Consider the following 10,018-nt stretch of genomic DNA (forward strand, 5'->3'; position numbering starts at 1 on the left):
TGTACAATATACTCACAACTGTGCAAAGATGAATGTACAAGATTGATTTCACTGCACTCTTTGTAATTATACAAAATTGAAAGAAGTACATTTAAACCAAATATTATTAAATAAATTAATGCACTTCCATATTATGGTATGTGATGCAGATCTAAGAATGAGGTATAAGAAATATTTGAGTAGTATGCCACATTTTTCCACTGCAAAATCACCCTTTATATTTAATAAATATCTTAGGAAAAATACCTTGATACCATGTAAATATCCTGTTTCTCCCCAAAGAGGGAAACATATTTGTTAACTAGAGTACAGTATTTTTACACATTTGTTATTGTTTTTAACCTTACAATATGCAGTCAAAATATCACTTTCCAAAGTTAATTATGTTAATTCTGCCCTTCCCGACCCCTTCCAGTGTCATGTTAGTTATGTTAGTGATCTATAACACTATTAGACTAATTTGCTATAGTTGGTATTCCATTTTAGGTTCAAGACATATTGTGAAATTGCAGTTTGGCTAGCTTTTTCCTTTTCCATATTTGGGATTGATACTTTTTGCAGCTCTCTACATTCCCAAGTGAAAACTAGAAGTTCTGATCTGCATTACTTTTCTAGCAAAGTTTTCCTTTTAATATGAAGAAAACTCAAACAACTAAATCCCAAACAATCCCCAACTCATGAACATATTTCTAATGCAATTATCAAACTGAATTTTCAGGAGGAGACAAAATCCTAAGTATATTGCATTGATGTCCTTGGTTCTTTATAGTGAGACCTTGGTTTTGCAAGTTTCCATAATTTGATTTAAGAGTTACTCAGCCACATTTCAAATGCCATTCTTAGCTGCCTTTATTGCCCTTTTGGGCTCTCAATGATTCCCTCAATATAGTTGTGCCTACATCAGCCTTGGTAATTACCCAAGCTTTTTTTTTTTTTTTTTTTTTTTTTTTTGAGTTAAAATAAAGAAAACAGTAATTGAATGAATATAGTTCTATTTTGGCCTACGGTGAATTTAGTTCTCTTTGTAAGTGTCTTTACCATTCATTCTACAGCTGCATTCAACTTCTTAACTAATGTGAAGCTTTAGGGAAGAATTTCTAAGATGTTTGGAGAATCAAAGCAAGTGATTCTAAATCATGTTGCACCAAGTTCATTTTAACTATAATTTACAGATTTCCAAAATGTATAGTAGTATATTATATAAGGACAGATTAGGTTTAACTGTCATTCATAAAACACACATAGTACTGTACTATCAATAGAACGATTTGAAACACCTGACAACTGTTGAACAAACAGTAATTCATTAAAACCTTGGGGAAGTTTCTCGTCTGCACTATGAATAGCTTTTCTTTTACTCCTGCACAGAATGCTAATGTTGAAAGCCTGTGATCAAAGTGTACTGGAGATGTGCTTTTAGGACAGGGAGTCACTCCACATTGGTGTTTCTGTTTGATTCTTTTATACAGTAAAAATGCCACTTGCAGCAGTAGTATACACAGAGAGGGAGAAAGTGACAATTCTGAACAAGGAAATCAAGCAAGCTTGAGATGCTTTCTGATATTCTGATAAATCTAAGAGGTTTTCCTTTGCAGCCCAGCCTTTGCTATAATATTCTTTCTCTGCTGTGGGCAAAGTGACTGGCTGGACAGCTAGAGCCTCTCTTTCTATCTGGCAGGAATGTTCCTAGAAGTTGACAAGCAGCCCACACATTGTGGCTTGTACTTTTATTACTGAAGACAGGCTGAAAATGCATTGCTTGCTCTGGTGCTCATTGTTGCAGCTGTTGCTAATGAGGAGCTTTTTTTTCCCTTTTCTTTCTTTCTTTCTTTCTTTTTTTTTTTTTTTTTTCCATAACCAAGTGAGACTCTAGATGTCCTGTGACAAGTCACAAATGTGTTTTGTTTTGTTTTGTTTTTTCAGGTGTGAATCTAGATCTTTCTATCAGATCCGTCTGGAACAATCTTTAATTTTAAATGGCTCTATTTTGCATGTATGTACTACTGATGCTACACTTTACACTTTAACATTATTTCTAAGTACTTTTTAGGAGCATTTAACTCTCATTTAGTCCTACCTGAAATGAAAAAAGTATATTTAAATGAAAAATTGGTCTACCTTCTTAATATCTCAATCTGCTTTTTACTTCAGCTGTAACATGGAACTCTTACACAAAATGATATTTAATGTTAAGTGATCTCATTTTCAAATGTTAATAAAGAGAAAGATTTTCATAATAATAGAAACAGATTAAAAACAAAAATGTGATGTGATCTAAGTTCTATAAAACCGTGTGTACCTCTACTTGTATTTCAAAATGTTTAGTTGGAACCAGACAGTCCAGAAATAGACTCAAATATGTATGGTCAACTATTTTACATAAACGATTTAGGATAAATCAAAGGAGTGAGAATAGTCTTCTCAACAATGGTGCCAGATCTACATGCCCAAAATTAAATAATAAAATTAGCCTTGACCTCATATCATATAAAAAATTAACTCAAAATATATCATAGATTTAAATATAAAACCTAAAACCATAAATCTTATGGAAGAAAACAGGAGAAAATCACTAGGACGTTGGGTTGGTCAAAGATTGCTTAGATATGGTGCAAAGAGCAAAAACTTACATATAAAAGATTATTAAACTAGATTTCTATTTTTTTTTTATTTTTTAAATTTATTTATGATAGTCACACACACAGAGAGAGAGAGAGAGAGAGGCAGAGACACAGGCAGAGGGAGAAGCAGGCTCCATGCACCGGGAGCCCGACGTGGGACTCGATCCCGGGCCTCCAGGATTGCGCCCTGGGCCAAAGGCAGGCGCCAAACCGCTGCGCCACCCAGGGATCCCTAAACTAGATTTCAACAGAATTTAAAAATTTGCTCTTAGGAAGATGTTTAGAAAATGAAAAGGCAAATCACAGACTAGAAGAAAATATTACAAAATGATAATATATACAGAACTCTCAAAAATCAGTATAAAAACCTAATAAAAGATAGGCATAAGATTTTCATAGACACTTCAAACAAAGATATATATGCAAGATGGCAAAGGAGAACATGAAAGCATGCTGTCAACACCATTAGTCATTGGGGAAACAAAAAACTAAAACCACAATAAGATACTACTATGTATCTGTTAGAAGCATTCAAATTAAAAGTAAAAAAAAAAAAGAAAAAACCTGATTATACAAAATGGTGGCAAGAGTGCAGGGCAACTGCCATGCTAATATATTGCTGTTGGAAATGCAAAAAAGCTATAGTCACTTTGAAACAAGGTATATCTCCATACAAAAATTTATATATGAAAGTTCTTAAAAACCATATCCCTCAATGTAAAACAAAGCAATGTCCATCAATTGAAAAAAATAAAAAAATATAGCACATCCATACAATGGAATTCTACTCAGCAATAAAAAGAATAAGCTATATTCCTTTCAAACGCATTATGCTCAATAAAATAAGCCAGACCTAAAAGGCTGCACACTGTATAGTTCTGTTTATATGGCATTCTGGAAAAAGCAAAATTTTAGAGACAATAATGAGATCAGTGGTTGAGAAGGCCCAAGGTATGAGATGTAAATGAACATGAAAGGATTCACAGAAATTTTGGAATAATTAAAATACAGTGACAGTTTCATGATTTATAAATTAGTCAAAATTCATAGAAGAGAATATCTTAAAAGAATGAATTTTACTGTGAAAATTAGACCTCAATAAACCAAAAAAAGTCAAACTACTTATTTTTCAGTCATCAAATTTTCCTCTGTTTGCTGTTTTATAATTTCCAATTTTGTCCTAATATTGTAGCATTTTAGTACTATAATACTAAATTATATTTTCCTTACTATTGTAAATCAATTTGATTGGTGTAGAGTCTAACCCAGGCTTTGTAGTATGGGCTCCTAGACCAACACATCTTCTATAGATAAACAACATAAGTGAAAATTTTCTTTGGAAGAATTCAGAATCTGTATTTTGAACCAATTAAATAGAGATACTAGAATGCAGGAAAGAAGGATCCTCCAAGGACTATCTATGAACCATAAGAAATCTCTTCTTCATTTCCTTTCCTTCTAATGAGAACCCATAACCCCTTGTGATTTTTTAAAATATTTTATTTATTTATGAGAAACAGAAAGAGAGGGAGGCAGAGACACAGGCAGAGGGAGAAGCAGGCTCCACGCAGGGAGCCTGACATGGGATTCGATCCTGGATCCCCAGGATCACGTCCTGGGCTGAAGACGGCGCTGAACCGCTGAGCCACCCAGGCTGCCCACCCCTTGTGATTTTTAAACAAGGCTAAACAGACCATAATTATTAAATTCTTAGAATAAGAAACATAGATACTACTTGTTAAAGTAATGATGTTCTTTGAGATTCAAAACTTATCTCTAGAGAAATGGCCTTTGGTAATCATTACAGGGGCAATCACTCATTCAGGCTGCAGGAGTAGCATCAGGATTCTCAAACTCAAGGGAGTATAGAAAACAATCAGGCGAACACCCAGTGCTCCTCCTGATTATGCTATATGTTGGCAAATCAAACTCCAATAAAAAAAAATACAAAAAATAAATAAATTAATTTAATTTAATTTAATTAAAAAAAAACAGGCAACAGTAATGGGTGAAGCCAACTTGGTTTAATATGATAGGCAGTTTGAAAAATAAGACAGGCACTTGGAGAATATGGCCCCTATAAAACTGTCTACACTGACAATTTTAAACACACTGTAGCTAAACAAAACACTTCTTGCTAACATGGCCACCTGGAGGCTCTAGATTTGTGCATCACAAACAAAAGCAGAGGAATTCCTTCTTTGTTGATTGATCAGAAAATAGATTTCATTGTCTAAATGAAAAAATGTTTCCTTGAAAGGGAATTTTAATTTTTTATAAAATTCATACAAATAATTCAGTGAGAAAAGTATCCATAGATAAAATAAGAAACCACATGGAAATTAAAATACTTTGAGATAAATAAAAACAAAAATTTTTCAATTTATGAGATGCAGCTAGAGTAGTACTTAAAGGGAAATTCAAGTTTTTTAGTGTTTAGAAAAGAAAAGAAAAAAGAAAAAGAAAAATATCTCTAAACAAAGACTTAAGATTTCATCTTAAGAAGCTAAGAGCAAACTAAATTCAAATTAAGCAGAAAGAAGAAAATAAAGACTAAAACAGAAACCAACAAAATCAAGAGCTATAAAAAATTAGAGAAAAATCAATGAATCCTAAAATTGATTCTTAAAGATTAATGAAATTGACAAACTTTAGCTAGACTAAGCAAGAAAACAAAAAGAGAAAAATCATAAATTTGTAAACTCAGTAATGAAAGAGGGGAGCATTATTCCTTAGTTACAGAAAATGAAGGATTATAGGAGAATATCATGTACAATTTTATGTCACCAAATTAGATAACTGATGAAATGGACAAATTTCTAGAAAGACAAAAATTGCTAAAAATGACTCAAAATAAAATGGAGACTCTCAATAAATCTGTACCAATAAAGAAAAGTAGTTTGTTATTAAAATTTTCCACATAAACAAAAGTGTAGGCCCAGAGAACTTCTCTTATAAAATCTAACATTTACTTAAATAATAAATGTTACCAATCATTCATAAACTCCAAGAAAACAGGAGGAGGCAACACTTTCCTCTTCATTCTAAGAAGCCACTAATACTATAATACCTATCCAAAGACATAATAATGAAAGCTATATTAGAAATGAAAGGTTGGTTTAACATCAATATCAGCCAATATACCATATAAGGAGTATAAAAGACAAACCCCACCTTTTCAATAAAATACATGAAACAAATTTTATTAAAATTTATTGTAATATATCTCAACAATTTAGAAATAAAAAGGAACCTTCTCAACCTGAAAAGGGCACCTGTGAAAAATCTACAACTAACTACTTTCTTAATCCTCCCCATAATATAGACATAAGAGCATGTCCACTCTAACCACTTTAATTCGATAATTAATCCTAATCACTGCAATAAGACAAACTAAAATAAAATATAAAAGCATTCAGATTGCAGGGAAGAAATAAAACTATCCACAGTAGACTTGATGCATTTTGTGAAAATACAGACACATACACACACACACACACACACACACACACACACACACACACAAAACCAGAATTGTTAAATACTTAGAAAAACTTAACATAAAATATATGTATGGTAAACAAAATATTAATAAGAGAAATTGAAGAATATCCAAATAAATCAGGAGATATTTTATGTTTGGGATTATAAGTTTCAACATTATTATGATGGAAATTCTCCTAAAATTAATCTGTTTATTCATTTTAATCCCTATCAAAGTAACATCAGTCTTTTATTTTCTAGATAGCAAGAGGCTTAACTGAAAATTTGTTTATAAATGCAAAGGATTTTTAATAACTAAAATAACTTTTAAAACGGACAAATCTGAAGGATTCCTGTTATCTACTACCCAGTAATTGAACAAGTAAGTGTTTTACTGCTATAATGATGGGCATATAAATATAGAATGGAATTGGGAGTCCAGAAATAAACCTTTATATTTATGATTAACTCTTTTTGTTTTTATTTTTTTGCTAATGTTCATAAGTAATTTAATGAAGCACAATAGTATTTTCAACACTGACACTGATGCTAGGAAAATTGCATCTCCATATGCAAAAATATGAATGAAGACAACCCAGACCAATATATAAGTAGTAACTCAAAATGAAGTACAATTAAAAATTATGAGCTAAAATTATAAATCTCTTGGAAGAAAACACAGAAGAAAATTATCATGACCTTGGGTTAGACAAAGGATCCTGAAATATGATATCAAATAATATAAAAGGAAAAAATTGATAAATTCACTTAATCAAAATTTAAAATTTGAGAACTTCAACATACACCAATAACAAAATTAAAAGGCCAGCACAGTAAAGAGAAAATATTTTCAATCATATATATAATTAAATTGTATCCAAGTTATATAAAGAATTCTTAGAACTCAATAAGAAGACAAAGAACACAATTTTACAAAGATCAAAACATATGATAGACATTTCACCAAACAGATATATGAAGACATAATATGCATATGCTCATTACCAGTCTTTAGGTAAATACAAATTAAAACTCCAATAGAATTTCATTTTGTTCCCATTTTAATAGGTATAATCCAAATATAAAAATTATTATTTTTGGTAAAACTATGGAGAATCTTGCTCTTGCATTGCTGGTAAAAATTTAAAAGGTAAAGCTACTTTGAAAAACATTTTGTCAATTTATGACTGACAAATCCTACTCTCATATATCTAAGAGAAATAAAAACATATGTCCACATGAAGACTTGTGTACAAACTTTATTGTAAAATTACTGTTTAGTTAAAAATTGGAAACAATTTAAATGTCCATTAATTGATAAACCAACAAAATATGTTATGTCCATACAAGGAATTCATATGCTCATAAATATATGAAACAAACGACTGATACATACTATAATGTGGATAGAGCTTAAGATAATTATGCTAAGTAAAAGATGATAGATTCAAAAATCTACATACTGTTAACATTCCATTTATATTAAAGTTCCATAAAAGGCAAAGCTGATCCATGATTCTCTGAGAATGATGGTGGGAACAGGGACTGATTTAAAATGTACTTAAGGGAATCCTTTGGGAATCCTCTAAAACTGGATTGTAGTGATGGTTGCACAACTCTATAGATATATTAAAAATAAAGTAATTGTACCTTTTGGGGATGCCTCAGTGGCTCAGTGGTTGAGCATCTGCCTTTGGCTCAGGGCGTGATCCTGGGGTCCCAGGATCAAGTCCCACATCAGGCTTCCTGTGCGGAGCCTGCTTCTCCCTCTGCCTGTCTCTGCCTCTCTCTGTGTCTCCCATGAATAAATAAATAAAATCTTTAAAAAATAGAATAAAATAAAGTAATTGTACCCTTTTAATGTTTGAATTTATAGTAATTTGTATGCTGAAAAAACATGTAAATTTTGTTTTAAATAAAAGAAAAACTAATATATCTGTGTCAGTTCTTTTCAAATTTAAGAATTCTGAATAGGGAAACGAGTTCTAAAAATTAAAAGAAAAAAATATTTTTGCCTTTTCCCTTCCATTTTGCTTCCTAGCTTAATGTAAATACATGAACATTCTTATATTTCAGTAGCACTCAGAGCAGCCAAGTAGGTATACTATTACAATACTCCATCTATTCTGCATGCCAGCCTTTTTCTAGCATGTCTTACTGAATAGTTATTAGGGCCTCAGAGCTATCCATTCTACATGACAAAATTCTGTAAGGTACATTCTACCAGTTATTAAATATTTTTCCCCTTTCCACAAACTCAAAATATTTTATAGAGCTAGAAGTTTGGATAACAGTGGGCTAAAAAATAAAGTTTTCATTATTGTAGAGTCTCTTACAGTCCTTAGCATGTTACTATAATTTTCTTTTGTTTTACAAAATATGACTGCATGCAGCCACCCAGAAACCCACTGGTGCAACTTCAATCACCCAGAAACCCACTGATGCAACTTCAATGACCAACTTCAAAGTCCAAGCATATGATGGGATCACTGTATCTCTCTGCAAATAAGGGGGGAAAAAGAGACTGTACATTTCCTTAGACCTCCACCACATGATCACACTTAACTGCAAAGGAGGCTGGAAATGTAGGCCAATACTGGGCATACAAAAAAGAAGAAATGGGCATGAGAGATATCAAGCCAAAGTTCTTTTGAAAAATAAAAATATATCACTTGATTCTTTAGTGTGCACATCCCACAGGTTTCCCAGTGATGAATGGAATAGGACTATAGAAAGACACACCTACATCTCTTCCATATAAGAATATGATGCGACATCATTTCTTCAAGTTCCTATATTCTACCATTCATCATTTGAGTCATTTTTCCTCTTTTATCTGTTTTTTTTTCATTGTTTTGTCTATATAAAATAACCCTGTTGGGGGGAAATAGTTTAGGCACTTAAAAATTTTTTTCCTCTAAAGGCACAATAATATATTCATGCTGTCTACATTTTCCTCAGCTCATTCTTTTAACAACAGGATTAATGTTTGTGGGGTGCTTTACAATTTTCATGCCAGTTTTACACGTAAAATCATTTTCATCCTTTCCCTGGAAGGTACATATTAATATTCCCATATTACAAATAAACTGCAGATAGTGAGTTGCAGTGTATCTTTCCACTGACACTAAAAAGTAGTATTACACATTCTAGGAAATATCTCACAGGAGTCCCTGGTACAAGTTAAAATCAGCTAAGATTAAGGAATATCTCATATCAGTTATTCAAAGGCAATTCCTGCCTTATTAAATACAATCTACAATCCACACTAAAAGGACTTACTCATTATTCATTATATAATATCTCTAAATTCATTGACTGGTCTTTTTAGGTCCCTGTGCTAAGTACCAAGATTACAAAGAGATTTCAAAATCAACTTTGTATCCCCTTAATATAGCTCTAAACCAAACTGGAGTGCCAGAACTTACATGTGCAACACTGAACAATATGTATGAACATCTGTGTTCATGCCAAAAAAGTGGGACAGTAATTAGTACAAGTGTGGACTTAAAGTGATTTCTTAGGACTGAAATAACCAATATAGTCTCTCAGAGGCTGACAAATTGAATAGAAATAAAGGAATCCTTGGGATAACTAAGAAAAAGGAGGGGGGCAAGAAGGGAATCAAGGCATGAGGAATGTCAAGGACCTAAGAAATAGGAAGTTGCATGGATATCTAAACAGCATTGCACAGACCTGCTCCACTGAAGGAGACTTCCTGTTAGTAAACTGAAATAAGCAAGACTAGAGAGGAAACAGATGATGGCTATCTCTGAATGCCACGTAGGCAGGAAGAGCCAATTATTTCAGAACAATTACTCATATCGGAAGTTACTCTCTATTGATATCTTCTCACTAGAAAACAAAAGAGCATTATGAGCAATTACATGAAAAACAACTAGATAACTTAGATT

Source organism: Canis lupus, chromosome 30 (assembly GCF_011100685.1).
Source record: "Canis lupus familiaris isolate Mischka breed German Shepherd chromosome 30, alternate assembly UU_Cfam_GSD_1.0, whole genome shotgun sequence".
Taxonomy (NCBI): domain Eukaryota; kingdom Metazoa; phylum Chordata; class Mammalia; order Carnivora; family Canidae; genus Canis; species Canis lupus.